Source organism: Pleurodeles waltl, chromosome 11 (assembly GCF_031143425.1).
Source record: "Pleurodeles waltl isolate 20211129_DDA chromosome 11, aPleWal1.hap1.20221129, whole genome shotgun sequence".
In the NCBI taxonomy this organism is placed as follows: Eukaryota; Metazoa; Chordata; class Amphibia; order Caudata; family Salamandridae; genus Pleurodeles; species Pleurodeles waltl.
The window spans coordinates 938026935-938038549 of NC_090450.1; the positions used below are offsets into that span (position 1 = coordinate 938026935).

The 11615-nt window shown below is 48.5% G+C and overlaps 1 non-coding gene across 1 annotated transcript; it reads right to left on the bottom strand.

Moving 5' to 3' along the window:
* Nucleotides 1-10880: 10880 nt before the first annotated feature.
* Nucleotides 10881-11021, bottom strand: LOC138266698 (U4 spliceosomal RNA). The gene has a single exon (XR_011199631.1). It is a non-coding gene; the product is annotated as a U4 spliceosomal RNA (small nuclear RNA).
* Between the last annotated feature and the right edge of the window lie 594 nt (nt 11022-11615).

An 11615-nucleotide genomic window follows, 5' to 3' on the forward strand; every position in this document is an offset into this window, starting at 1 on the left:
ATGTAAATGGTAAACTACATTTTTCGATACAGCACTTACTGCAGGTGAGCCGTTTCATTGAGCTACACAGTTGCATTTGCTGCATTTCATTTACACCTTTAAAAAATACAATTTTGGTTTCGTCGTTTCGAAAACATCTTAGAGTGTGCCGGAGAACATCTGTAAAATGAGAAACTCGGGAAATGGTGGACTCATATTAAGGGGAAGAAAGGGGGCAATAAGAAAACATCAATGTTGCCCCCTTATTTATATAAGTAGTAACTTCAAAGACCTATATGTCTCTTCAACAGTCGAAGGAGATATTTTTGCTAAGAATCGCTTCAAGTAGGTCAGAGAGCACACCAGCAGCTAACCAATATTCTGCTCGTGTGTGTAAAGCAGAACCGACACTTTGGAGAATACTGTATGCATTTATGTTTGCTACTTTGCTGTGACTATACCAACAAACTGGAAGCAGCGGTTGAAGTCCGTAAAAAAGTATGGGGACCGTGATATTGTGGGCCTAATTAACATGCCCTTTACACCACTGCTGCATCATTTTTTTATGGGCGCACCAGTGACGTTAGCAGTGCACAGAACTGCTGCAGATTTACAAACTGACACACGGGGACCAATGCGTCAGTTTGTAAAGCTTTCCGTCACATTATACCTTCCCCAGGTATAATGTATGCAGGGTAGGCCTTACCAGGGAGAAAGCCACATAGTTCTGACGCAGTTAAATTTACATTTCACTTTGTCATTTTGAGACTTCACTGCGTCAAAACTGTACCGCCTGCTCAGAGTAGGCGTAAAATTGATGCTGGGGTTTTTCCAAGGAGAGCCTCCTCACATTGCTAGAGCAGTGTCATTTTACGGATCTTGTCCAACAATGCGTAAGCTCAGCGCCAACAGATGCATCACACTTTCTGATGCATCTGTGAAAACGTGCACCATGGAGCTCTGTATTGTAAATACAGAGGATCTATGACGTTGTTAGGGGATCATAGGGAAACAGAAGAAATCTGACGCATCAATGTCGGCGCATCCGATTCTTGTAAGTGAGGCCCATAGGCAGTCACAAATCTTCAGTTTGCTAAACACATGTTCAATATTATTTGCCAAATATAACCAGCTATGATTTGGGATATGCAGGTGGTGATAGCTGTTGATGATGCAGAGTACCAACATACAGAAATTGTCCTCTGGTAGTGGTGGGGAGGGAGGGCCCAACCTCTAAAAAAGTTTTCTTGGGGGGGGGGGGGAGTGGCCAAAAAAAGTTTGAAGACCACTGTCCTAGGTAGACCAGGTGATTCTCCCAGCTGGAGCTAAAGACACCTATATTATCCAGATATGCTACACTGAAGCTTTCCAACCCCTGTAGAATTTTATAAACCAGCCTCTGAAATGTGGCAGGTGCAATTTTCAACCCAAAGGGCATCACTGTAAAGTGATAATGCCCACTAGGGGTGGAAAATGCTGTTTTGGGTTTAACATCATCTGCCAACTTGATCTGCCAGTAGCCAGCAGTCAAGTCAAAGGTGCTCAGATACTTGTCATCTGCCCTAGATATAGGATGAGCATCAGTGTTTTTTAACTGTTTTGAGACCTCTGTAGTCAACACAAAACCTAATTTCTCTTTTTCCATCTCGGGAGTGAGGTTTTGGGACACGCACTACAGGGCTGGACAAGGGCTATCTGAGGGCTCAATAACCCCTAGGTCTAGCACCTTCTGAACTTCAGATTTGATGCACTCCCTCACATGGTCAGGTTGTCTGTAAATTTTGCTATTCACAGGCAAACTGTCTCTTTTGTCAATGGTGTGTTTACACCGTGTGGTCTGACCAGGTGTCAGGGAGAAGAGTTCTGAGAACTGCCCTAGGATGTTTCTACAGTCCTCCTTTTGGGACTCAGAGAGGCAGACAGAAAGGACTACCCCATCAATTGAGCCATCAGTTGTATTGTGGGAGAAGAGGTCAGGGAGAGGGTCTCTTTCCTCTTCCTGTCGCTCATCAGTAGCCATGAGCAGAGCCATGTCTGACCTATCATAATAGGGGTTATGGGGGCTTCCGGGAGTGCCAATGTCTACCAGGTAGCTGACCCCCCCTTTTCTCTCCACAATGGTGTGGGCACCACTCCACTTTGCCTGGAGTGCCCTGAGAGCCTCAAGCTCCAGGACACACACTTCCTGTCCTGGCTGGTAGACAGTTAGGACAGCCTTCTGGTCATGCCATTGCTTCCCGAGTTCCTGGCTGGCCTGAAGGTTTTTAGTAGCCCTCTTCATGTACTCAGCCATCCTTGATCTGAGGCCAAGCACATAGTCCACTATGTCTTGTTTGGGGGCCTGAGAGGTTGTCCCCAGCGTTACCTAACAAAAGCAAGGGGATCTCTAACAGGGTGCCCAAACAGAACTTGAAATGGGCCGTAGTCCACACCCTTCTGAGGGTCCTCCCTGTTGGGAAAGAGAAGGCATGGTAATAGGACATTCCATCTCCTGCGGAGTTTTTCAGAGAGCCCCATTATCAAACCCTTGAGAGTTTTATTAAATCTCTCTACTAAGCCATTTGTCTGGGGATGGTAAGGGGTGGTGAACTTGTAAGTCACACCACGTTCCTTCCACGTGGCTTTCAGGTATACAGACATGAAGTTTGCACCTCTGTCTGATACCACTTCTTTTGGGAAGCCCGCCCTTGAAAAGATAATGAGGAGGGCTTTGGCCTCTGCAGGAGCTGTAGTGGTCCTAAGAGGAATGGACTCCGGTTACCTGGTGCCATTGTCCACTACCACCAGTGTACATCAGTTCCCAGAGACTGATGGAGGGTTTAAGAGGTCAACAATATCTACCCCAACCCTCTCAAAGGGAACCAAAACCACTGGAAGTGGAAGTGAGGGGGGCCTTTGGGTTGCCACCTGTCTTGACAAGTGACAGAGGAGCGAGAAAACACATTTGTGTCTTCTGACATGTGGGGCCAGTGAAAGTGCGGGAAAAGCCTGTCCCAAGTCTTACTTTGCCCCAAGTGATCTGCCAGGGGAATGTCATGTGCAAGGGTCAACAGAAATTCCCTACATTTCAGAGGGATCACCAATCTTCTGGTGGCACCAACTTTGAGATCCCTGGACTCTGAATAAAGGAGTCTGTATTCCCAGTACACCTTATGGGTGCCACTGACATCCCCTGCCTGTTGTGCTGCAGCTTGCTGCCTCAAGCTCTCCAGTGTTGGATAAACTTGGTGTTCCCTACTGAGCTCATCCCTGGTGGCCCCCCTGCACCCAAGAGTTCAGCTGTGTCAGCTTGAAGCTCCTCTGGTGTAGGTTCCACCCAGGGAGTGGATTCTGAACCCTCAAGAGTTGAATCCTCACTGGCGGCTGGAGTAGGGCATAACTTCTTACAGTTCCTGCCCTTGGATTTAGGAAGCTCTTAGGCCATTGTTCCAGGCTCCAAGGTTCCTTGCTCTTTTTGCTTCTGAGCCTGTGCTCTGGTAAGGGCATAGATATGCCCTGGATGCTCAGCATTGCTGCGTGCACCTCCAATTCCACCTCTGCCAAAGCTGAGGTCTCCAAGTCGTCCCCTAGTAGACATTTTACACTTAGGTCTGAGGAAACCACAACCTTTTTAGGACCTGTTACACCCCCCTCCCCCCAGCTGAAATCAATAACTGCCATGAGGTGGAACAAGGTCTTGTTCTGAATGTCAGTCACTTATTACGTGTGACCAAGTAGGTGTTGCTCAGGAGACACCAGTTTTTCAGTCACCATAGTGAGCCTGGCACCTGTGTCCCTGTAGGCCTCAGCCTCACCACCATTTATGAGGGGATGCTGATTGTACATACCCATATTAAGGGGACAGGCAACAAGGGTGGCGAAGTCAATGCCCCCAGCAGGGACCAAGACAGCCTCAGTGGTCTCTCTAACTAGCCCAGACCCCACTACAGACTCTAAGGTGAGCCCAGATACACTCTTAGATTGACTACTGTTAGTAGTCCCACCGCTACTGCTATTGTGAGGGGAACTAGAAGTACAAGTGGGGGTAGTAGTGGTGGAAGACTTAGTGGTGCCTTTCATAGGGCAGGAGCTCTCCCCTACCCTACGGCCTTTGTTTTTGCAAACATAACACCAAGGCTTTTTGTAGTAGGAAGAGGAAGAGGAGGATTTGTTCCCATCACCAGATGGGTTTTGTGGGCTGATAAAGACTTTTTTTTTATCTTTGTCCCCACGCTTATACTGAGACCTACCTGCTTCCTTCATTTTGTGGTCACCCACTGTGTGAGCCTTCCTACTCACCCTGGTGCTGACCCACTTGTCTGCCTTCTTACCCAGTTCTTGGGGAGAGGTCAGATCATAGTCCACCAGGTACTGATGCAGCTGATCAGACACGCAATTATTCAAAATGTGCTCTCTTAAGATTAGGCTGTATAAGCCCTGATAATCATTGACTTTGCTCCCATGCAATTAGCCTTCCAGGGCCTTCAAGGAACAGGCCACAAAATCAACCCAATTCTGTGAGGACTCTTCCCTGGTCTCTCTCATCTTGATTCCATATTGTTCAGTAGTCAGACCAAAGGCACCTAAAAGTGCAGATTTTAAAACTGTGTGGTTGTCTGCATCTTCTTCTCTGACTGTGAGGAGTCTGTCCATACCCTTGTCAGAGAAGGAGAGCCACAAAATAGCTGCCCACTGCCTCTGAGGGACCCGCTGTACCTTACAGGCCCTCCCCAGACCAGTGAACCACTTGTACATGTCATCACCCATCTTGTAAGATGGGACTACTTTGTTCAGGTTCCTAGAGTCGAAAGAGTCCTCCTTGACCCTGTTGTCCCTGAAACTAGTACGTCTGCCAAGTAGGGGTCCTAACCCCAACCCCTGCATTTCTCTCTCCACTGCCAAGGCCTCCCTATCTAAGGCTAGCTGCTGCTACTGCAGCCTCAGCTTGGCTTCCTCTATTCTCAGTTGCCTGAGTTCCCTGCCTAGGGATTCTTCCCCTGAAGTTGAGCAGTGGGTTCCCTCAGATATCAAGGAGATGTGAGAGTGGGCAGAGGAGGATCTATTCCTATTCTTGGACACCCTCTCAACCAGCCCTCTATGGACAAAGGTGGACCTACTGGTGTGACCCCCCTTTAAACTGCTAACAGTGCTCCTGACAGGACTGTGGGTGTGTCTAGACGTTTCCTGATCCTCCTTGGGTACTTCCTGACCCACCTCAGTGGCTAAATCATCTTTTTCTAGCACTGGACGGTCAGACTCTTCTTCTTCCTCCTCACCTCCTGGCTACCAGCATGTTCCTGGCCATCCTGGAGGAGCCGGCCCAGAAGTAGAATTTATTGGATTTTCTCCCTGTCTTCAGCTTTCTCTCAGCACATATCTCCCTAAGTTCTTGGAAGGTCCGGTTCTCATAGGGAGAATCCATGGGCTGAGAGGTATGCTCTGCTGAAGACATGTCAGCTAGCTAGAGTGGTGTAGAGTCCCTAACTACTCTAGCACTAGGCTCCCAGCAAAGTTTGGAGCAAGGGCTATACCAACCCCTAGCTTACCCAAACTCAGGAGACTAGATCCCTAATACTAGATGTATTGTGTACCTAACAGTACTAGCCTTTCCTGTGGAAAGTACCCAGTGGCAGAGTGGTAAGGCAATTGCAAGTGCTTATCCCGACGCTAGACCACCAATGTAGGAAGCTGGCCTGGTGTGTGGTATATGCCTAAGGTGTTCTCACCCTATACCAGGTCGAGGTATCCCTATTAGTGTAGTGTAGGCAGTGTCCAGGAAGCCAGGCTCTCTATAGGTATCTGTGGATGAGCAGGCCAGGCTTATCTAGGAGACATGCAAAGCTTATGCAATACCACTGTAGTCACACAACACTTACACACATGAAAGAACCACACAGTGTTACAAAAATAAAGGTACTTTATTTGGTAACATCAATACTAAATTACTATATAGGTTATGCTCTGTTAGCAGGTGAGTAAACACAATTATATATACACACTGGTACATAGGAAAAGGCATTGAAATGCAATAGAAAACAGTGAAAGAACAGTATGCAACAGGAAGCCTAGGGGGAGAACAAGCCATGTACTAAAAAAGTGGAATGTGAAGGTCGGACCCCCACCCAGGTGAGGAAGACCTGTAGAGGGGAGCTGAACGCACTTGGGACCCCAATAGGTAAATACAAGAGTGACCCCCAGCGACCTGGAGAAGAGAGGTAATTACCTGTTTTTCACCCAAACCCACAGAGAAACTTTGCAGAAGGACAATGCAAGACCCAAGCAAGACTGGAAGAAACTGAAGATGGAGTCTGCCAGAAGAGGACCTGCAAAAAAAGGGGAGCAGTCCAGTTCCAGTTGGAGTGTCCGGTTGGGTCAGGAGCCACTACCCACCCTTCTGGTGATGCTGAACCAGGTTGATGAGGAAGGACAGGAGCCGGCTGTGCAGCACAAGAGCAGAAGAGGAGTTCCAGGAGTGATGCAGTCGGTGTTCCACATCGCGAGGAGAGATGCAGCACATAAGTGGTGAGGGAAAACCACTAACAAGACTTGGCAATGGCAAGAGTTCCTAAAAAAAAAGTTTGTAGAAATGCTGGGGACCAGGAGAGTCAGAGGGGACTCAACCCATGGAGGGGAGTCCCAGGTGACCCCCACGAACTAGAAGAGTCTTGAGACGAAGATGGAGGCCCCACAGGCGACCCGCTGGCAGCAAGAACAGGAGTCGCGGTGAGGCCCACTCAGCACACCTGGCAGAGAGTTCCAAATCACTGGAGTAGCAGGAAGGAGACTGTCCATGTCAGAGACGAGAGCTGGAGGACAGGACTACATGGAGCCTGAAGATTCCTTGGATGAAGAGCCAACAAGCCTTGGTAGCTGCTAGAGTCGTGGTGCACAGGAGTACTGTCATGCAAGGAGGGGCAAAGACTCACCCACTCCAAAGATAGGCATCTGTTAGAGAGGACCAAGGGGACAACTTCAGACCACCACCTGGGTTGCAGGATGCACACAAAGTTGCAGGAGAGAGGATCCACGTGGCTGGTTGTCGAGCCGTTGGTGGCTGCAGATACTGGGGAGTGACTCCTTCACTCCAAGCGAGATTCCTTCTTACTTCTTTTGTGCAGACTGATGACTTACCACCCTCAGAGGGTGCACAGCCAGGGAAATGTTGCAGGAGCTGGGAGGAGCCAGAGAAACAATGTTGCAGAGGCAAAGTCGTCACTGGAGCTGCAGATTGTCGGTTCCTGTGGAGTCCAGTTGCGGTTCCAGTGGCCAGAAGTAAAAGTAAACATTGCAGAGGAGTCTTGTTGGAATCTTGCACGTCGAATCTGAGGACCCGCCCAAGAGGGAGACCCTATATAGCCCTAAAAGGGGGATTGGTCACCTAGCAGGGTGACCACCTATCAGGAGGGGGCTGTGACGTCACCTGCCTGACCTGGCCACTCAGATGCTCCCAGGGGCCTCTCGCCCATCCTGGATTCAAGATGGCAGAACCAAGTGATCCCCTGTAGGAGCTCTGGGGTGGTGATAAACAGGGGAGTGGTCACTCCCCTTTACATTGTCCAGTTTCGCACCATAGCAGGGACCGGTATCCCTGGACTGGTGCCAACCAGTTTCTGCAAGAAGGGCACCAAATGTGCCTTTCAAAGCATACCTGTGGCTTGGGGAGGCTACCCCTCCCAAGCCCTGTAACACCTATTTCCAAAGGGAGAGGGGTTATCTCCCAATCCCACTCCCAAAGGAAATCCTGTGTTCTGCCTTCCTGGGCTTGAGCTGCTCAAGCAGCAGGAGGGCAGAAACCTGTCTGGAGGGTGGCAGCAGCGAGGCTGCCCAGGAAGACCTTGCAAACTGGTAGGAGCAAAACTGGGGGGTCCACGAAGGAGCCCCCACAGTGCATGGGATCATACAACCAATACTGGGAACAGTATTGGGGTATGATTTCAACATGTTTGATACCAAGCATGCCTGGGTTTGGAGTTACCATTATGTAGCCGGACATAGGTAGTGGCCTATGTCCAGTACACAGGTAAAATGGCTTACCCGCACTCACAAAGTCCAGGAAAATGGAGCTGGAGTTTGTGGGGGCACCTCAGCTCATTCAGGGGCACCCTCACACACAGGTACATGCACCCTGCCCTCTGGGCTAGGAGGGCCTGCCATAGGGGTGACTTACAGTAACCTGCTTCAGTGACCTGTAGTAAAAAGAGTGCACGCACCCTTCCACACAGGCTGCTATGGCAGGCCTGCAGAGAGATTTTGCATGGGCTTCCATGAGTGGCATAATACATGCTGCAGCCCATGTGGGACTCCTGGTGCCGCCGTGCCCTGGGTACGTGGGTACTCTGTACTAGGAACTTACATGGGGGCACCAGTATACCAATTATGGAGTGAAAAAGACCATGAACAACTGAATTTAGAGAAAGAGAGCACAGTCACTGGGGGTCTTAGTTAGCAGGATCCCAGTGAACACAGTTAAAAACACACTGACATTAGGCAAAAAATGGGGGTAACCATGCCAAAAAGAGGGTGCTTTTCTACAGGTGCAAGAAAAGTGACACTGCACTGGGTGCAGCTCCACTTTTCATAAATCTGGCCCTAAGTTTTATTGCGTGCATGGTACATGCCGCTGTGTACGTTCTGTGCCCTGTGCTCGTGCAGCCTACACATGTGCCGGATCTGGTAGCTGAGTTGGACGAGGCAACCATGCAAGGAATCTTTGTGTGACCTCATTGTCGTAGTATTCAAACAGGGCATACACGCTCAGGGGTAGATTTATGAAAAGTTGTGCTTGCACTAGGTGCAGTGTCATTTTTCCTGCGCACCTTAACGCCCCCCTCACGCCACCATGGTAGTGCCGTATTTAAAATACGGCGCACCATGGCAGTAGTTAGGGTGACTAGCCTCATAATTTTTTACCCTAGTCCGGTGCTTTGCAGGATTAGCATAAACAATAATGACGCTAACCCTGCAAAGCACCCAGAGGCCCATTGTAACCAATGTCAGCCTCTTTTTAACAATGTTAAAAATTGCAGGTAAAAATGGCACAAAGGAATCTCGTAGATTCCTTTGTGCCATTTTTACGCCTCTCCTAGTGCAGGAACGCCCTCCTTGCATCCTTCCATACATAATATGACGCAAGGGTTTACAAAGTGGTGCAATGCATGCATTGAGCCACTTTGTAAATACGGTCCGGGGAAAATGCCACTTTAACGCTGCCTTAGCGTAAAAAAAAAATGACGCTATGGCAGCACTAAAGTGGCGCTAGGGGCTCTCAAATATACCTTATAGCTTTTCATCCCTCTCAGGTGAAAAAATGGTCCCTAGTGCAAGGAAGGAAATGGGCCCTTTTGTTGCTGTTTGAATGATAAAATACGGGAAAAATTAGGGTTAAAGCGGCCCCCTGGGCACCTGCTGTACCAATAGATGGTACGCCTCTGTCCTTGAGCTCGGTAACATCTGTAATTGAGTGCCCTGAAGCGCTTTAGAAATGCACTTTGGGGCAGATTTATGAAAAGTGGAGCTGCCACTTTTCTTGAGCCCCTGAACGCCACCCTAACGCCACCATGGTAACGTCGCATTTAAAAAACGGCGCAGCGTTTTTGGCCTCGTTGGGCCACATTTGCGTACATTTGCGTCTAAAAAAAAGGACGCAAGTGTGGAGCAAGGAGGCTCTAGGGGCTCCTAAATATGCCACTTTATATAACGTTAAAAGTCACGCTCGACACCTTCGTCAGCTCTCGTTCTGTTTCAAACACTGCATACAGTCTGAGCGAACTTTCTCCGCATTATCCTGTTGATAACAAACGGCTTCCAACAGAAATACGAAAACTAATCAAGACGAAAGCATCCTGAAAGTTCCTGCCGGATGCAGAAACTCCGACACACTAAAACTAAATCGAAAACAGTGAACTAAAAGAAAATAAACTCTGTGTGGTCTAGCCGACACCAACACGTTCACATAAACTCCAAAAAAATATCTTATTTTTATACATTAATATTCAGGCCCGTATTTATACTCCGTTTGCGCCGAATTTGCGTCGTTTTTTTCGACGCAATTTCGGCGCAAATCTAACGCCATATTTATACTTTGGCGTTAGACGCGTCTAGCGCCAAAGTATGAAGAAAGAGCGTCATTTTTTTGCGTGAACGCCTTCCTTGCGTTAATGAGATGCAAGGAAGGCGTTCCCGTCTAAAAAAATGACGGCGACGCAAATGCGTCGTATTTATACTCCCGGGCAAAAATCACGCCCGGGAGGTGGCGGGTCAAAAAAACCCGCATTTGCGCCTGAATTTAACGCCTGGGTCAGGGTAGGCGTTAAGGGATCTGTGGGCTCAGAATGAGCCCACAGGTGCCCTCCCCTGCCCCCAGGGACATCCCCTGCCACCCCTGCCCACCCCAGGAGGACACCCAAGGATGGAGGGACCCATCCCAGTGAAGTACAGGTAAGTTCAGGTAAGTATAATTTTTTTCATTTTTTTATTTTTTTTGTGGCATAGGGGGGCCTTATTTGTGCCCCCCTACATGCCACTATGCCCAATGACCATGCCCAGGGGACACAAGTCCCCTGGGCATGGCCCTTGGGCAAGGGGGCATGACTCCTGTCTTTACTAAGACAGGAGTCATGAAATGGCGTCTGGGCGTCGAAAAAATGGCGCAAATTGGGTTAAGACGATTTTTTAGCGTCAACCTGACTTGCGCCATTTTAAGACGCCCTAACGTCATTTTTTCCCAACGCCGGCGCTGCCTGGTCTACGTGGTTTTTTTCCACGCACACCAGGCAGCGCCGGTCTGATTGCGCCGTCTAACGCCATTCCATAAATACGGCGCCCGCATGGCGCTTCAGAATGGCGTTAGACGGCGCAAAATTTTTTGACGCTAAACTGCGTTAGCACAGTTTAGCGTCAAAAAGTATAAATATGGGCCTCAGTCTCCTTGGAGACTGTCAAAAATTGCCAATATCGACTATATTTCAAATCGTCATGGCGGGGTATTGGGTAAAGTTTTCAATAAGCAATAATCGCGCCTCGGTTAGACCTCATTGGCTACGATACTGCCACTGCGCAAAGTTAACAATAAAAAGGCGAATAAAGGTGCGTCTCGGGGTACCACCTCATGATACAAAGACCAAGGAAACGTTTAGTTGTCCAAGAATTACTACACCTCCACTGGCTTCTAACAGGCAAAATAATACACTTTGTTAGGATTGTTTTATCAGGTTCCGTCCACTCTCTGCCCCAAATATTCCATACCGGCGAGCAGAGAACTCTGGGAAATGTTATGCTAAATAGTTGCACAGGTAGCGCTGCATCCTAGTTACAGGTTTGATGCTCTTCATGTGAAGATGGGGTCCATGCTGCTAGCGATGTGGTGTGGAAATGGAAGAAGCACGAATTCTTAAAGCATGTCTTCAAATGTTTACCAAGGAGGCATGGTAATCATTGAAAGAAATGTAAATGGTAAACTACATTTTTCGATACAGCACTTACTGCAGGTGAGCCGTTTCATTGAGCTACACAGTTGCATTTGCTGCATTTCATTTACACCTTTAAAAAATACAATTTTGGTTTCGTCGTTTCGAAAACATCTTAGAGTGTGCCGGAGAACATCTGTAAAATGAGAAACTCGGGAAATGGTGGACTCATATTAAGGGGAAGAAAGGGGG